General features: G+C 50.9%; 1 protein-coding gene across 4 annotated transcripts in view; it reads right to left on the bottom strand.

Moving 5' to 3' along the window:
• Positions 1-8,554, bottom strand: part of CASZ1 (castor zinc finger 1) — a 329,303-nt gene extending 320,749 nt beyond the window's left edge. Inside the window, exons 1-2 of one of the 4 annotated variants that reach the window (XM_063943865.1) lie at positions 8,451-8,551; positions 8,030-8,135 (exon numbers count right to left, since the gene is read on the bottom strand). The gene's annotated coding sequence lies outside the window, so the exon portion shown is untranslated. Of the gene's footprint in view, positions 1-7,239; positions 7,260-8,029; positions 8,290-8,450 lie in introns of those variants that run through there. The other 3 variants (XM_063943866.1, XM_063943864.1, XM_063943867.1) reach the window with 3 other exon arrangements.
• Between the last annotated feature and the right edge of the window lie 5,370 nt (positions 8,555-13,924).

The following is a 13,924-nucleotide window of genomic DNA, read 5'->3' on the forward strand; positions in this document are numbered from 1 at the left end:
ATGTTCTCTTTCTCTCTTATTCTTGCTTTCATTTAAGCTGCGGTATTTTGTCGGAGGGTTAACGTGGTTGCTTGGCGCTCTTACCTGGCAGGCCAAAAAGGTGCCTAAACACAAAAAAAAAAAAGTAGAAATGCACAGATAAAAAATTGGAGCTATAGGTTGAGGCATCATTTAAGTAAACTTTGCCTTAATTGTAAAAATACAGGAGCATAAACCACGTAGGCGAGGAGTAGGGGAATGAAAGAACGTCCGACCGAGCGAGGCCTTTCCCAGAGAATATTTGTGCAAATTGTACCTAAGAAAACAAAAATGGGGCAACAAATATTCTCCAAGGTTAAGCAGCATCTGGATTTAGTGATCACGTCATAATACACTCGTTCTCCAGGCACGAGCTTATCGACTGCTAGTTTCCCTCAATGGACATTAACACGCGTGCTAACTGCCTGCTTGTATTGAACAGGACGGACGAGCATCAATTTAAAGTGCCCGGGTTCTGTCGGCACAGATATAAATAAAGCGGCTAAACGGTCCACGACATAATAAAGTGTCGCACCCCTCACCAACGTGTAGCTGCTGGGTGTCTCTGCACGCCTGTCTCCTAAGTGAGATGTCAGACGCAGGAGACACGCTTGCCAGCCGTCTGCAGATGCCCACTTTAATGAGGTTTTTTTAACTCTTTATTGTGGCTTGTGGTCCACTCTTACCACTAATGTTTACGACACCTATCTTTCATTTATTGTACACGTCTTTGCCATAAGCAGGGAGAAATAAATATACAACAGGAAGGACGGCAAAAATAAATGCAGCTTTAAAAGCAATCTGTAGTCAGTGCGTTTCCACAGAACTACCCAAAATACTTTTTCGTTGTAAAAAAATTATTATTATTTTTTTTGGCAAGAGGGGGGGTTATTTTAGCCACAATATTGCCGTAGAGATGACTCGGTGGTAGCAGGAAATCACTTTGCCTGGCAAATCTCTTTAATGAAGAGCTCGGATTTTAAATAAAAGGAATACAAACACAAATTGCTAATCCCACTAAACCGTCCATATGGAGAGCTGGGTTAGCTAGATAAAAGATTAAGGGTTTTAATAAGGAAGTGAACGCTAGCAGCGGCACGTCACACAGAGGTACGGGGCACAAGGAGGCACCGAGGCAAACTTTAGAAAGTTTTCCAGCCTGCTCCCCGACCAATAATCCCAGATTCAACGACTGCAAACAGGAAGGCTTGTTCTGTTTTACCCTTCCATTCAGCGATTACCACCGCCTGCTAAATGCAACATCGCCCTTTTCCTGTAAACATTTCAATTAAAAGCTGCTAAAATGAACATGGCCGTATTAAAGACGGGAGGAGGGAAAAAAAAGGGAAAGCGATATTCTAAGTTCCGTGGGGAGGATTCCGCTGCAAATTCCTCCAGGATGCTGCCGATTGCATTCTGTCCTACAACGGAACACGTCTGCTTACACAAAGCACACCGCTGTCTGGGTACAACCTGCACGCTGACACTACAGCTTCTACAAGGGGAATAAAAACATAAAACGGAATAAAAGAATAAAAATAAGAGACGCTGACTTCTCCACTAAAGTCTGTTCTTGTTGTAACTAATTTTCTGGTGTCAGCGTGATAAAATAGAAGGTGGAGATATGACTTTCCCTGAATGATCTGTTTAACCTAAGCCAGAGAGGGAAAAAAAAAAAAAAAGTCATTAATTACTTATGTGAGCTATTCCTTCACAAAGACAATAAACCTGCCTGGTCGCCATGGATATGACATATTTGCTCTGAAAACAACACAATAATTAGCAAAGGGGAGAGATCCAAGGAGAATATGCAAACTCTGGCGTTAAAGCGGTACAGCCTTCGCTGCTTATTCCCAACTTGTCACCGTCAGTTCTGCAGCCGAATCCAATGACACCAACAAAACGCAGCATTAGAAACACGCACACGCCAAACACCGCACAACAAACGCTGCAACGTGACAAAGTGTAACGCCAGCAGGACAGATAGGACGAGCGGATCGCCGTGCAGGGGAGAAATTACTGCCATTTTGTCCGGGGTTTTTTTGTCCTCAGTTATTTTTAAGGGGAAAAGTAATTATGTGTTTATAGATTTAATGTGATTTATGTTTTACTGGAGAAAATAAATAAGAGGGAATCGGGCGCAGCCATATACTGCAGTGCTGAGACATGAAATAACACCTGTAATTGCCCTTTATTACTGCCCATTGTATCAAAGCCTAGAATTGTAAAGACTAGACGGGGGGGAGGGGGGGGGGGGTCAGATTTTGGCCACTAAAATGTCTGCGGAGATTAAAACCTTTTTTTTTTTTTTTTTTTTACTGAAAAAGTGTCTGAGCAAGTTCACCATAAACTTGGATTATTTAAGAGTAAAATTCTCTATCTTCCAGATCCACACAGCACCGGTCAGGACAGAGTATTGCACATTATTACAGGGCAGGACAGAGTATTGCACATTATTACAGGGCAGGACAGAGTATTGCAAAGTATTACACAGCAGAGTATTACAGGGCAGGACAGAGTATTACAGGGCAGGAGAGAGCAGGACAGAGTATTACAGAGCAGGACAGAGTATTGCAGAGTATTACAGGGCAGGACAGAGTATTGCAGAGTATTACAGGGCAGGAGAGCATTACAGGGCAGGAGAGAGCAGGACAGAGTATTACAGGGCAGGACAGAGTATTACAGGGCAGGACAGAGTATTACAGGGCAGGAGAGAGCAGGACAGAGTATTACAGAGCAGGACAGAGTATTACAGAGCAGGACAGAGTATTACAGGGCAGGACAGAGTATTGCAAAGTATTACACAGCAGAGTATTACAGGGCAGGACAGAGTATTACAGGGCAGGAGAGAGCAGGACAGAGTATTACAGAGCAGGACAGAGTATTGCAAAGTATTACAGGGCAGGACAGAGTATTGCAGAGTATTACAGGGCAGGACAGAGTATTGCAGAGTATTACAGGGCAGGAGAGCATTACAGGGCAGGAGAGAGCAGGACAGAGTATTACAGGGCAGGACAGAGTATTACAGGGCAGGACAGAGCAGGACAGAGTATTACAGAGCAGGACAGAGTATTGCAAAGTATTACACAGCAGAGTATTACAGGGCAGGACAGAGTATTACAGGGCAGGAGAGAGCAGGACAGAGTATTACAGAGCAGGACAGAGTATTGCAAAGTATTACAGGGCAGGACAGAGTATTGCAGAGTATTACAGGGCAGGACAGAGTATTGCAGAGTATTACAGGGCAGGAGAGCATTACAGGGCAGGAGAGAGCAGGACAGAGTATTACAGGGCAGGACAGAGTATTACAGGGCAGGACAGAGTATTACAGGGCAGGAGAGAGCAGGACAGAGTATTACAGAGCAGGACAGAGTATTGCAAAGTATTACAGGGCAGGACAGAGTATTGCAGAGTATTACAGGGCAGGACAGAGTATTGCAGAGTATTACAGGGCAGGAGAGCATTACAGGGCAGGAGAGAGCAGGACAGAGTATTACAGGGCAGGACAGAGTATTACAGGGCAGGACAGAGTATTACAGGGCAGGAGAGAGCAGGACAGAGTATTACAGAGCAGGACAGAGTATTACAGAGCAGGACAGAGTATTACAGAGCAGGACAGAGCAGGACAGAGTATTACAGGGCAGGACAGAGTATTGCAGAGTATTACAGGGCAGGACAGAGTATTGCAGAGTATTAAAGGGCAGGAGAGCATTACAGGGCAGGAGAGAGCAGGACAGAGTATTACAGGGCAGGACAGAGTATTACAGGGCAGGACAGAGTATTACAGGGCAGGAGAGAGTATTACAGGGCAGGACAGAGTATTACAGGGCAGGAGAGAGAAGGAGAGAGTATTACAGAGCAGGACAGAGTATTACAGGGCAGGAGAGAGCAGGACAGAGTATTACAGGGCAGGACAGAGTATTACAGGGCAGGACTGAGTATTACAGGGCAGGAGAGAGCAGGACAGAGTATTACAGGGCAGGACAGAGTATTACAGGGCAGGAAAGGTAAAGACAGAGTATTACAGGGCAGGACAGAGTATTACAGGGCAGGACAGAGTATTACAGGGCAGGAGAGAGAAGGACTTGATTTGAAGTTTATACAACACAAGAATTAAGCATAAAATAATATTATAGTTCAGCAGTTTTGTTGTTTTATTGGTAAATATTGTCAGACTGCGTCAGAACGAGCAGATCGCAGAACCTCCGACAATATCTTACTGTTGCTACGTTAAACAATACTGTCGTTTTCTCCTAAGTCTTTGATCTTAAAAGTTTTGGTTTGTTTTTGTTTTTTTTAGATTTTGGGCTGGGTTGGGGCGAGGGGCAGACCGGAACATATTACACCTAATACTGAAAGGTGAGGATGAAAGCAACGACTGTCAGCCACAATAAGAGCAGCCTGGCTCAGTCCTGCAGCCTCCCGGCCATAACACACAGTATATCGCAGACTTAAACAACCCCTGACAACTCCGCGGCTACCGGCTGCAAACCTCAGGCTGCCCCTTTAAATGGTTTGGTGTTATACAGAGTGTAATTTCTGAGAGAGATCAGTTGACATCTCTATGGGAACCAGCAACAGATTATCATCAACAGAATAAATAACCAGTCTAATAAATTAAACAGGAGGAGGCACAAGATCGCAGAAACTTGATTACTGAAGGTTCAACAATATTCCCCATAAAGTCGCTGCCTAAACAGACACTGGAAAAGCGTCGGCAGTTTCCCTTATGGAGTAAAGGCCGGCGCTATTTACAGTAAATACTCCCATATTAATAGGAGGAACGTAATCAGCTTCATGGAAAGGAAAGGCACACGGCTAGTGGAATTATCCCTGCCACAGCAACGGGCTGCCACACTGATAGATAGATAGATAGATAGATAGATAGATAGATAGATAGATAGATAGATAGATAGATAGATAGATAGATAGATAGATAATGCACATAGATATACATGACTCCTACAATATAAGTTTGTAAACTGTCCTGACACACATATAGAGAGGTCCCTGCCAATGGGCATCAGCAATGAGTACAAGGCATTGCCCCCCCTGTGCCCAGGCGAGCACACAGGTACAGTACTGCAAACACAATGTAACTACTTACTGGGGGGGGGCAGGTGGGGGGGTCCTGTCCTCACACACATGTACAGTACAAGAGATACAATGTAACTACTTACTGGGGGGGCAGGTGGGGGGGGTCCTGTCCTCACACACATGTACAGTACAAGAGATACAATGTAACTACTTACGGGGGGGGGGGGGGGGGGCAGGTGGGGGGGTCCTGTCCTCACACACATGTACAGTACAAGAGATACAATGTAACTACTTACGGGGGGCAGGTGGGGGGGTCCTGTCCTCACACACATGTACAGTACAAGAGATACAATGTAACTACTTACGGGGGGGGGCAGGTGGGGGGGTCCTGTCCTCACACACATGTACAGTACAAGAGATACAATGTAACTACTTACGGGGGGGGGGCAGGTGGGGGGGGTCCTGTCCTCACACACATGTACAGTACAAGAGATACAATGTAACTACTTACTGGGGGGGGGGAGGTGGGGGGGGTCCCTGTCCTCACACACATGTGCAGTACAAGAGATACAATGTAACTACTTATGGGGGGGGGGGTCCCTGTCCTCACACACATGTACAGTACGAGAGATACAATGTAACTACTTATGGGGGGGGGGTAGGTGGGGGGTCCTGTCCTCACACACATGTACAGTACAAGAGATATAATGTAACTACTTATGTGGGGGGGGCAGGGGGGGGGTCCTGTCCTCACACACATTTACAGTACAAGAGATACAATGTAACTACTTATGTGGGGGGGGGGGCAGGGGGGGGGGTCCTGTCCTCACACACATGTACAGTACGAGAGATACAATGTAACTACTTATGGGGGGGTCCTGTCCTCACACACATGTACAGTACAAGAGATACAATGTAACTACTTATGGGGGGGGGGTAGGTGGGGGGTCCTGTCCTCACACACATGTACAGTACAAGAGATATAATGTAACTACTTATGTGGGGGGGGGCAGGGGGGGGGTCCTGTCCTCACACACATTTACAGTACAAGAGATACAATGTAACTACTTATGGGGGGTCCTGTCCTCACACACATTTACAGTACAAGAGATACAATGTAACTACTTATGGGGGGGTCCTGTCCTCACACACATTTACAGTACAAGAGATACAATGTAACTACTTATGGGGGGGTCCTGTCACACACACATGTACAGTACAAGAGATACAATGTAACTACTTGCAGGGGGGGGGGGCAGCAGGGGGGGGTCCTATCTTCACACACAGGTACAGTACAGGAGGGGGTAGGTGGGGGGGTCCTATCCTCACACACAGGTCCAGTACAGGAGGGGGGCAGGTGGGGGGTCCTATCCTCACACACAGGTCCAGTACAGGAGGGGGGCAGGTGGGGGGTCCTATCCTCACACACAGGTACAGTACAGGAGGGGGGTAGGTGGGGGGGTCCTGTCCTCACACACAGGTACAGTATAGTAGGTGGGGGGGTTCTGCCCTCACACACAGGTACAGTATGGGGGGGGGGGTAGGGGGGGAGTCGTGTCCTCACACACAGGTACAGTACAGGAGGGGGGCAGGTGGGGGGGGTCCTGTCCTCACACACAGGTACAGTATGGGGGGGGGGTAGGGTGGGAGTCATGTCCTCACACACAGGTACAGTACAGGAGGGGGGCAGGTGGGGGGGGGGGTCCTGTCCTCACACACAGGTACAGTACAGGAGGGGGGCAGGTGGGGGGGGGTCCTGTCCTCACACACAGGTACAGTATGGGGTAGGGGGGGGAGTCATGTCCTCACACACAGGTACAGTACAGGAGGGGGGCAGGTGGGGGGGGGTCCTGTCCTCACACACAGGTACAGTACAGGAGGGGGGCAGGTGGGGGGGGGGGGTCCTGTCCTCACACACAGGTACAGTACAGGAGGGGGGCAGATGGGGGGTTCTGTCCTCACACACAGGTACAGTACAGGAGGGGGGCAGATGGGGGGTTCTGTCCTCACACACAGGTACAGTACAGGAGGTGGGCAGATGGGGGGTTCTGTCCTCACACACAGGTACAGTACAGGAGGTGGGCAGATGGGGGGTTCTGTCCTCACACACAGGTACAGTACAGGAGGGGGGTAGGTGGGGAGGGGTCCTGTCCTCACACACAGGTACAGTAGATAAGCACTCACCGGGGGGCAGGTGGGGGGTCCTGTCCTCACACACAGGTCCAGTACAGGAGGGGGGCAGGTGGGGGGTCCTATCCTCACACACAGGTACAGTACAGGAGGGGGGTAGGTGGGGGGGTCCTGTCCTCACACACAGGTACAGTATAGTAGGTGGGGGGGTTCTGCCCTCACACACAGGTACAGTATGGGGGGGGGTAGGGGGGGAGTCGTGTCCTCACACACAGGTACAGTACAGGAGGGGGGCAGGTGGGGGGGGTCCTGTCCTCACACACAGGTACAGTATGGGGGGGGGGGGTAGGGTGGGAGTCATGTCCTCACACACAGGTACAGTACAGGAGGGGGGCAGGTGGGGGGGGGGTCCTGTCCTCACACACAGGTACAGTACAGGAGGGGGGCAGGTGGGGGGGGTCCTGTCCTCACACACAGGTACAGTATGGGGGGGGGGGGGGTAGGGGGGGGAGTCATGTCCTCACACACAGGTACAGTACAGGAGGGGGGCAGGTGGGGGGGGGTCCTGTCCTCACACACAGGTACAGTACAGGAGGGGGGCAGATGGGGGGTTCTGTCCTCACACACAGGTACAGTACAGGAGGGGGGCAGATGGGGGGTTCTGTCCTCACACACAGGTACAGTACAGGAGGGGGGCAGATGGGGGGTTCTGTCCTCACACACAGGTACAGTACAGGAGGGGGACAGATGGGGGGTTCTGTCCTCACACACAGGTACAGTACAGGAGGGGGGTAGGTGGGGGGGGTCCTGTCCTCACACACAGGTACAGTAGATAAGCACTCACCGGGGGGCAGGTGGGGGGTCCTGTCCTCTCCCTGCGCTCAGGAGCCCCCGGGCAGCCGGTTACATGGGAGAAACTTTCTCTCGCTGACACTTCGCACAACTTCCACCTTTATCCGGAGAAGAGAGAGAGGAGAGGAATGGGCGATACTGGGCGATGCTGCACCCGGTGCCCGGAGCCCTCTCCCCGGCGCGGCTGTGACTGACACCTCGGGCACCTGTTCCCCGTCCCAGGCTCACACACAGCAGAGTGACACTGACCACACATGCCCGGGTCCCAACACACCCCCTGGGCGAGCCTCCACCCCCTGCCAGGCTCCCTCTCCCCGGGCACCGCGCAGCCCCAGGGAGGGAGTGACAGCTCTGCCCCCCGGAGCCCCCCTCCCGCCCGCTGTGGCCCCTCCAGGAGCCCCGGAGCCTCTTACCTGCACTTGTGCGGCTTTGGCTGACTTTCCAAGTAAAGGAAAATGTGTTCGGGACGGAGACTCCGCGCATGCGCCATCCGCCCGATCCTCCGCTCATTATTCCATCTTCCTATTCCTAACCCGGCGGCCGGGGCGGAGCGCGAAACCCGGACTGGAGCCGGGAGCCGGGGCTGCTGCAAAACCCGGAGCGGCTCCCTGTCCCCCCTAGCGGCGGCTGCAGCCTGGCACACTCACCCCGGGCACACACCGGGCACACACACCTCTCTACCTGTATCACACACAGCTGAGACATTGTATCCCCCCCATACTGCATTCACCCTCCTCCAGTGCTGCTCATACTACACAGCATGCTGAGACTTCTAGTTCTACAGCTGCTGCCACCTCTCTGCCCGTATTACACACAGCTGATACATTGTATCCCCCCATACAGCAGTCACCCTCCTCCAGTGCCGCTCATACTACACAGCATGCTGAGACTTCTAGTTCCCCAGCAGCTGTCACCTCTCTGCCCGTATTACACACAGGTGAAACATTGTATCCCCCCCATACAGCAGTCACCCCCTCTAGTGCTGCACATACTACACAGCATGCTGAGACTTCTAGTTCCACAGCAGCTGCCACCTCTCTGCCCGTATTACACACAGCTGATACATTTTATCCCCCCCATACAGCAGTCACCCCCCCGTGCTGCTCCTACTACACAGCATGCTGAGACTTCTAGTTCTACAGCAGCTGCCATCTCTCTGCCCATATTACACACAGCTGATACATTGTATCCCCCCCATACAGCAGTCACCCTCCTCCAGTGCTGCATCTATCACACAGCATGCTGAGACTTCTAGTTCCACAGCAACTGCCAGCTCTCTGCCCGTATTACACACAGCTGATACATTGTATCCCCCCCATACAGCAGTCACCTCCTCCAGTGCTGCTCCTACTACACAGCGTGCTGAGACTTCTAGTTCCACACCAGCTGCCATCTCTCTGCCCATATTACACACAGCTGATACATTGTATCCCCCCCATACAGCAGTCACCCCCCTCCAGTGCTGCATCTACTACACAGCATGCTGAGACTTCTAGTTCCACAGCAGCTGCCACCTCTGCCCGTATTACACACAGCTGATACATTGTATCCCCCCCCATACAGCAGTCACCTCCTCCAGTGCTGCTCCTACTACACAGCATGCTGAGACTTCTAGTTCCACAGCAGCTGCCACCTCTCTGCCCGTATTACACACAGCTGATACATTGTATCCCCCCCATACTGCATTCACCCTCCTCCAGTGCTGCTCATACTACACAGCATGCTGGGACTTCTAGTTCCACAGCAGCTGCCACCTCTCTCCCCGTATTACACAGAGCTGATACATTGGGGTATATTTACTAAGGTCCCGATTTTGACCGAGATGCCGTTTTTTCTTCAAAGTGTCATCTCGGTAATTTACTAAGCAAAAATCACGGCAGTGATGAGGGCATTCGTAATATTTTGGAAGTCCTCGTAAAAAATCACGAATCAATACACCATCGGTCAAATACGCCTGCAATTTGGTAGAAATCGGGAATTTACTAAAAAGTGCAAAACACAAACACTGCCGACAATAGCCAAACACTGCCGTGATGAAATACAAATCGTGAAAAAGTGCTAAAAAAAACAGACCTGCTTTTTTATCCCGTGTTTGTATAGGCATGCACGGATCCATGAGATCCATGCATGTTTTTAGGTGGGAAGGAGTGGGAAATGTTTTAATTAAAAGAAAAAAATGCGTGGGGTCCCCCCCTCCTAAACCAAACCAGCCTCGGGCTCTTTGAGCCGGCCCTGGTTGCAAGAATATGGGGAAAAAATTGACAGGGGTTCCCCCATATTTAAACAACCAGCACCGGGCTCTGCGCCTGGTCCTGGTTCCAAAAATACGGGGGACAAAAAGCGTAGGGGGTCCCCCGTATTTTTGAAACCAGCACCGGGCTCCACTAGCTGGACAGATAATGCCACAGCCGGGGGTCACTTTTATACAGTGCCTTGCGGCCGTGGCATCAAATATCCAACTAGTCACCCCTGGCCGGGGTACCCTGGGGGAGTGGGGACCCCTTCAATCAAGGCCCCCCCCCCCCCCCCAGCCACCCAAGGGCCAGGGGTGAAGCCCGAGGCTGTCCCCCCCATCCAATGGGCTGCGGATGGGGGGCTGATAGCCTTTGTTGAAAGTAATGAATATTGTTTTTAGTAGCAGTACTACAAGTCCCAGCAAGCCTCCCCCGCAAGCTGGTACTTGGAGAACCACAAGTACCAGCATGCGGCGGAAAACCGGGCCCGCTGGTACCAGGAGGGTGCCACAACGTGGCGCTCCCTGATTGGCTGAGGAAACCCACTTAGACATCAGTCAGAGGGGGTTTCTGGCATTCGGGGAAAGGGGTCCCATGTGAAAACATGGGGCCCCTTTCAGTTCGTGGTCGGGTGTCCCGTTTTTTTATTTTTACAAGTACGTGGATTACAAATGGATTACCCGAGGAGCCCTCTACACTGGATTTGGTGAGTAGGATTTTTTCAACAGGTACACCATGGATTCTACATGGAGAAGAGGACCGACCCTCGTGTGTACATAAGGTAAGTATGTGTATATGGTGGTGTGTATGAATGCATTAAAGTTATACTTTCAAGGTGTGTGTGTAATGTCTTTATTGGGGTATTTTTTTAGTAGTAGTACTACAGGTACCAGCGGGCCCGGTTTTCCTCCGCATGCTGGTACTTGTGGTTCTCCAAGTACCAGCTTGCGAGGGAGGCTTGCTGGGACTTGTAGTACTGCTACTAAAAACAATATTCATTACTTTCAACAAAGGCTATCAGCCCCCCATCCGCAGCCCATTGGATGGGGGGGACAGCTTCGGGCTTCACCCCTGGCCCTTGGGTGGCTGGGGGGGGAAGACCCCTTGATTGAAGGGGTCCCCACTCCCCCAGGGTACCCCGGCCAGGGGTGACTAGTTGGATATTTGATGCCACGGCCGCAAGGCACTGTATAAAAGTGACCCCCGGCTGTGGCATTAGCTGTCCAGCTAGTGGAGCCCGGTGCTGGTTTCAAAAATACGGGGGACCCCTACGCTTTTTGTCCCCCGTATTTTTGGAACCAGGACCAGGCGCAGAGCCCGGTGCTGGTTTTTTAAATATGGGGGAACCCCTGTCAATTTTTCCCCCATATTTTTGCAACCAGGACCGGCTCAAAGAGCCCGAGGCTGGTTTGGCTTAGGAGGGGGGACCCCACGCAATTTTTTTTTAAAGTTTAAACATTTTTTTTTTTTTACAAGGTGCACAATGAAGCCCAGCACGGATCTCTCAGATCCGGCCGAGATTCATTGTATTAAAGTCGGCAGTGTTTTACAAGTCACTCACGTAAAACACTGCCAAAAAAAAACGAATGACATCGACATCGGAAAACCCGAAAATGCAGAATACGGCAGCTTAGTAAATTAGTCGTAATCAATTCAAAAAGTTGCATATTTACACTTTCGATGTCATTCGTGATTGAACTTTGACCTCAAACGGGAAAATACGATTCTTAGTAAATTTACCCCATTGTATCCCCCCCATACAGCAGTCACCCCCCTCCAGTGCTGCTCCTACTACACAGCATGCTGAGACTTCTAGTTCTACAGCAGCTGCAACCTCTCTGCCCGTATTACACACAGCTGATACATTGAATCCCCCCCATACAGCAGTCACCTCCTCCAGTGCTGCTCCTACTACACAGCATGCTGAGACTTCTAGTTCCACAGCAGCTGCCACCTCTCTGCCTGTATTACACACAGCTGATACATTGTATCCCCCCCATACAGCAGTCACCCCCTCCAGTGCTGCTCCTACTACACAGCATGCTGAGACTTCTAGTTCCACAGCTGCTGACACCTCACTGCCCGTAATACACACAGCTGATACATTGTATCCCCCCCATACAGCAGTCACCCCCCTCCAGTGCTGCTTCTACTACACAGCATGCTTAGACTTCTAGTTCTACAGCAGCTGCCACCTCTCTGCCCGTATTACACACAGCTGATACATTGTATCCCCCCATACAGCAGTCACCCCCTCCAGTGCTGCTCCTACTACACAGCATGCTGAGACTTCTAGTTCCACAGCTGCTGACACCTCACTGCCCGTAATACACACAGCTGATACATTGTATCCCCCCGATACAGCAGTCACCCCCCTCCAGTGCTGCTCCTACTACACAGCATGCTTAGACTTCTAGTTCTACAGCAGCTGCCACCTCTCTGCCCTTATTACACACAGCTGATTCATTGTATCCCCCCCCATACAGCAGTCACCCCCCTTCAGTGCTGCTCCTACTACACAGCATGCTGAGACTTCTAGTTCTACAGCAGCTGCCATCTCTCTGCCCATATTACACACAGCTGATACATTGTATCCCCCCCATACAGCAGTCACCCTCCTCCAGTGCTGCATCTATCACACAGCATGCTGAGACTTCTAGTTCCACAGCAACTGCCACCTCTCTGCCCGTATTACACACAGCTGATACATTGTATCCCCCCCATACTGCATTCACCCTCCTCCAGTGCTGCTCATACTACACAGCATGCTGGGACTTCTAGTTCCACAGCAGCTGCCACCTCTCTGCCCGTATTACACACTGCTGATACATTGTATCCCCCCCATACAGCAGTCATCCCCCTCCAGTGCTGCTCCTACAACACAGCATGCTGAGACTTCTAGTTCCACAGCAGCTGCCACCTCTCTGCCCGTATTACACATAGCTGATACATTGTATCCCCCCCATACAGCTGTCACCCCCCTCCAGTGCTGCTCCTATTACACAGCATGCTGAGACTTCTAGTTCTACAGCAGCTGCCACCTCTCTGCCCGTATTACGCAGAGCTGATACATTGTATCCCCCCCATACAGCAGTCACCCCCCTCCAGTGCTGCTCCTACTACACAGCATGCTGAGACTTCTAGTTCCACAGCAGATGCCACCTCTCTGCCTGTATTACACACAGCTGATACATTGTATCCCCCCCATACAGCAGTCACCCCCCTCCAGTGCTGCACCTACTATACAGCATGCTGAGACTTCTAGTTCCACAGCAGATGCCACCTCTCTGCCCGTATTACACATAGCTGATACATTGTATCCCCCCCATACAGCTGTCACCCCCCTCCAGTGCTGCTCCTATTACACAGCATGCTGAGACTTCTAGTTCTACAGCAGCTGCCACCTCTCTGCCCGTATTACGCAGAGCTGATACATTGTATCCCCCCTATACAGCTGTCACCCTCCTCCAGTGCTGCTCATACTACACAGCATGCTGAGACTTCTAGTTCCACAGCAGATGCCACCTCTCTGCCTGTATTACACACAGCTGATACATTGTATCCCCCCCATACAGCAGTCACCCCCCTCCAGTGCTGCACCTACTATACAGCATGCTGAGACTTCTAGTTCCACAGCAGATGCCACCTCTCTG

Source organism: Pseudophryne corroboree, chromosome 10 (assembly GCF_028390025.1).
Source record: "Pseudophryne corroboree isolate aPseCor3 chromosome 10, aPseCor3.hap2, whole genome shotgun sequence".
NCBI classification, from domain to species: domain Eukaryota; kingdom Metazoa; phylum Chordata; class Amphibia; order Anura; family Myobatrachidae; genus Pseudophryne; species Pseudophryne corroboree.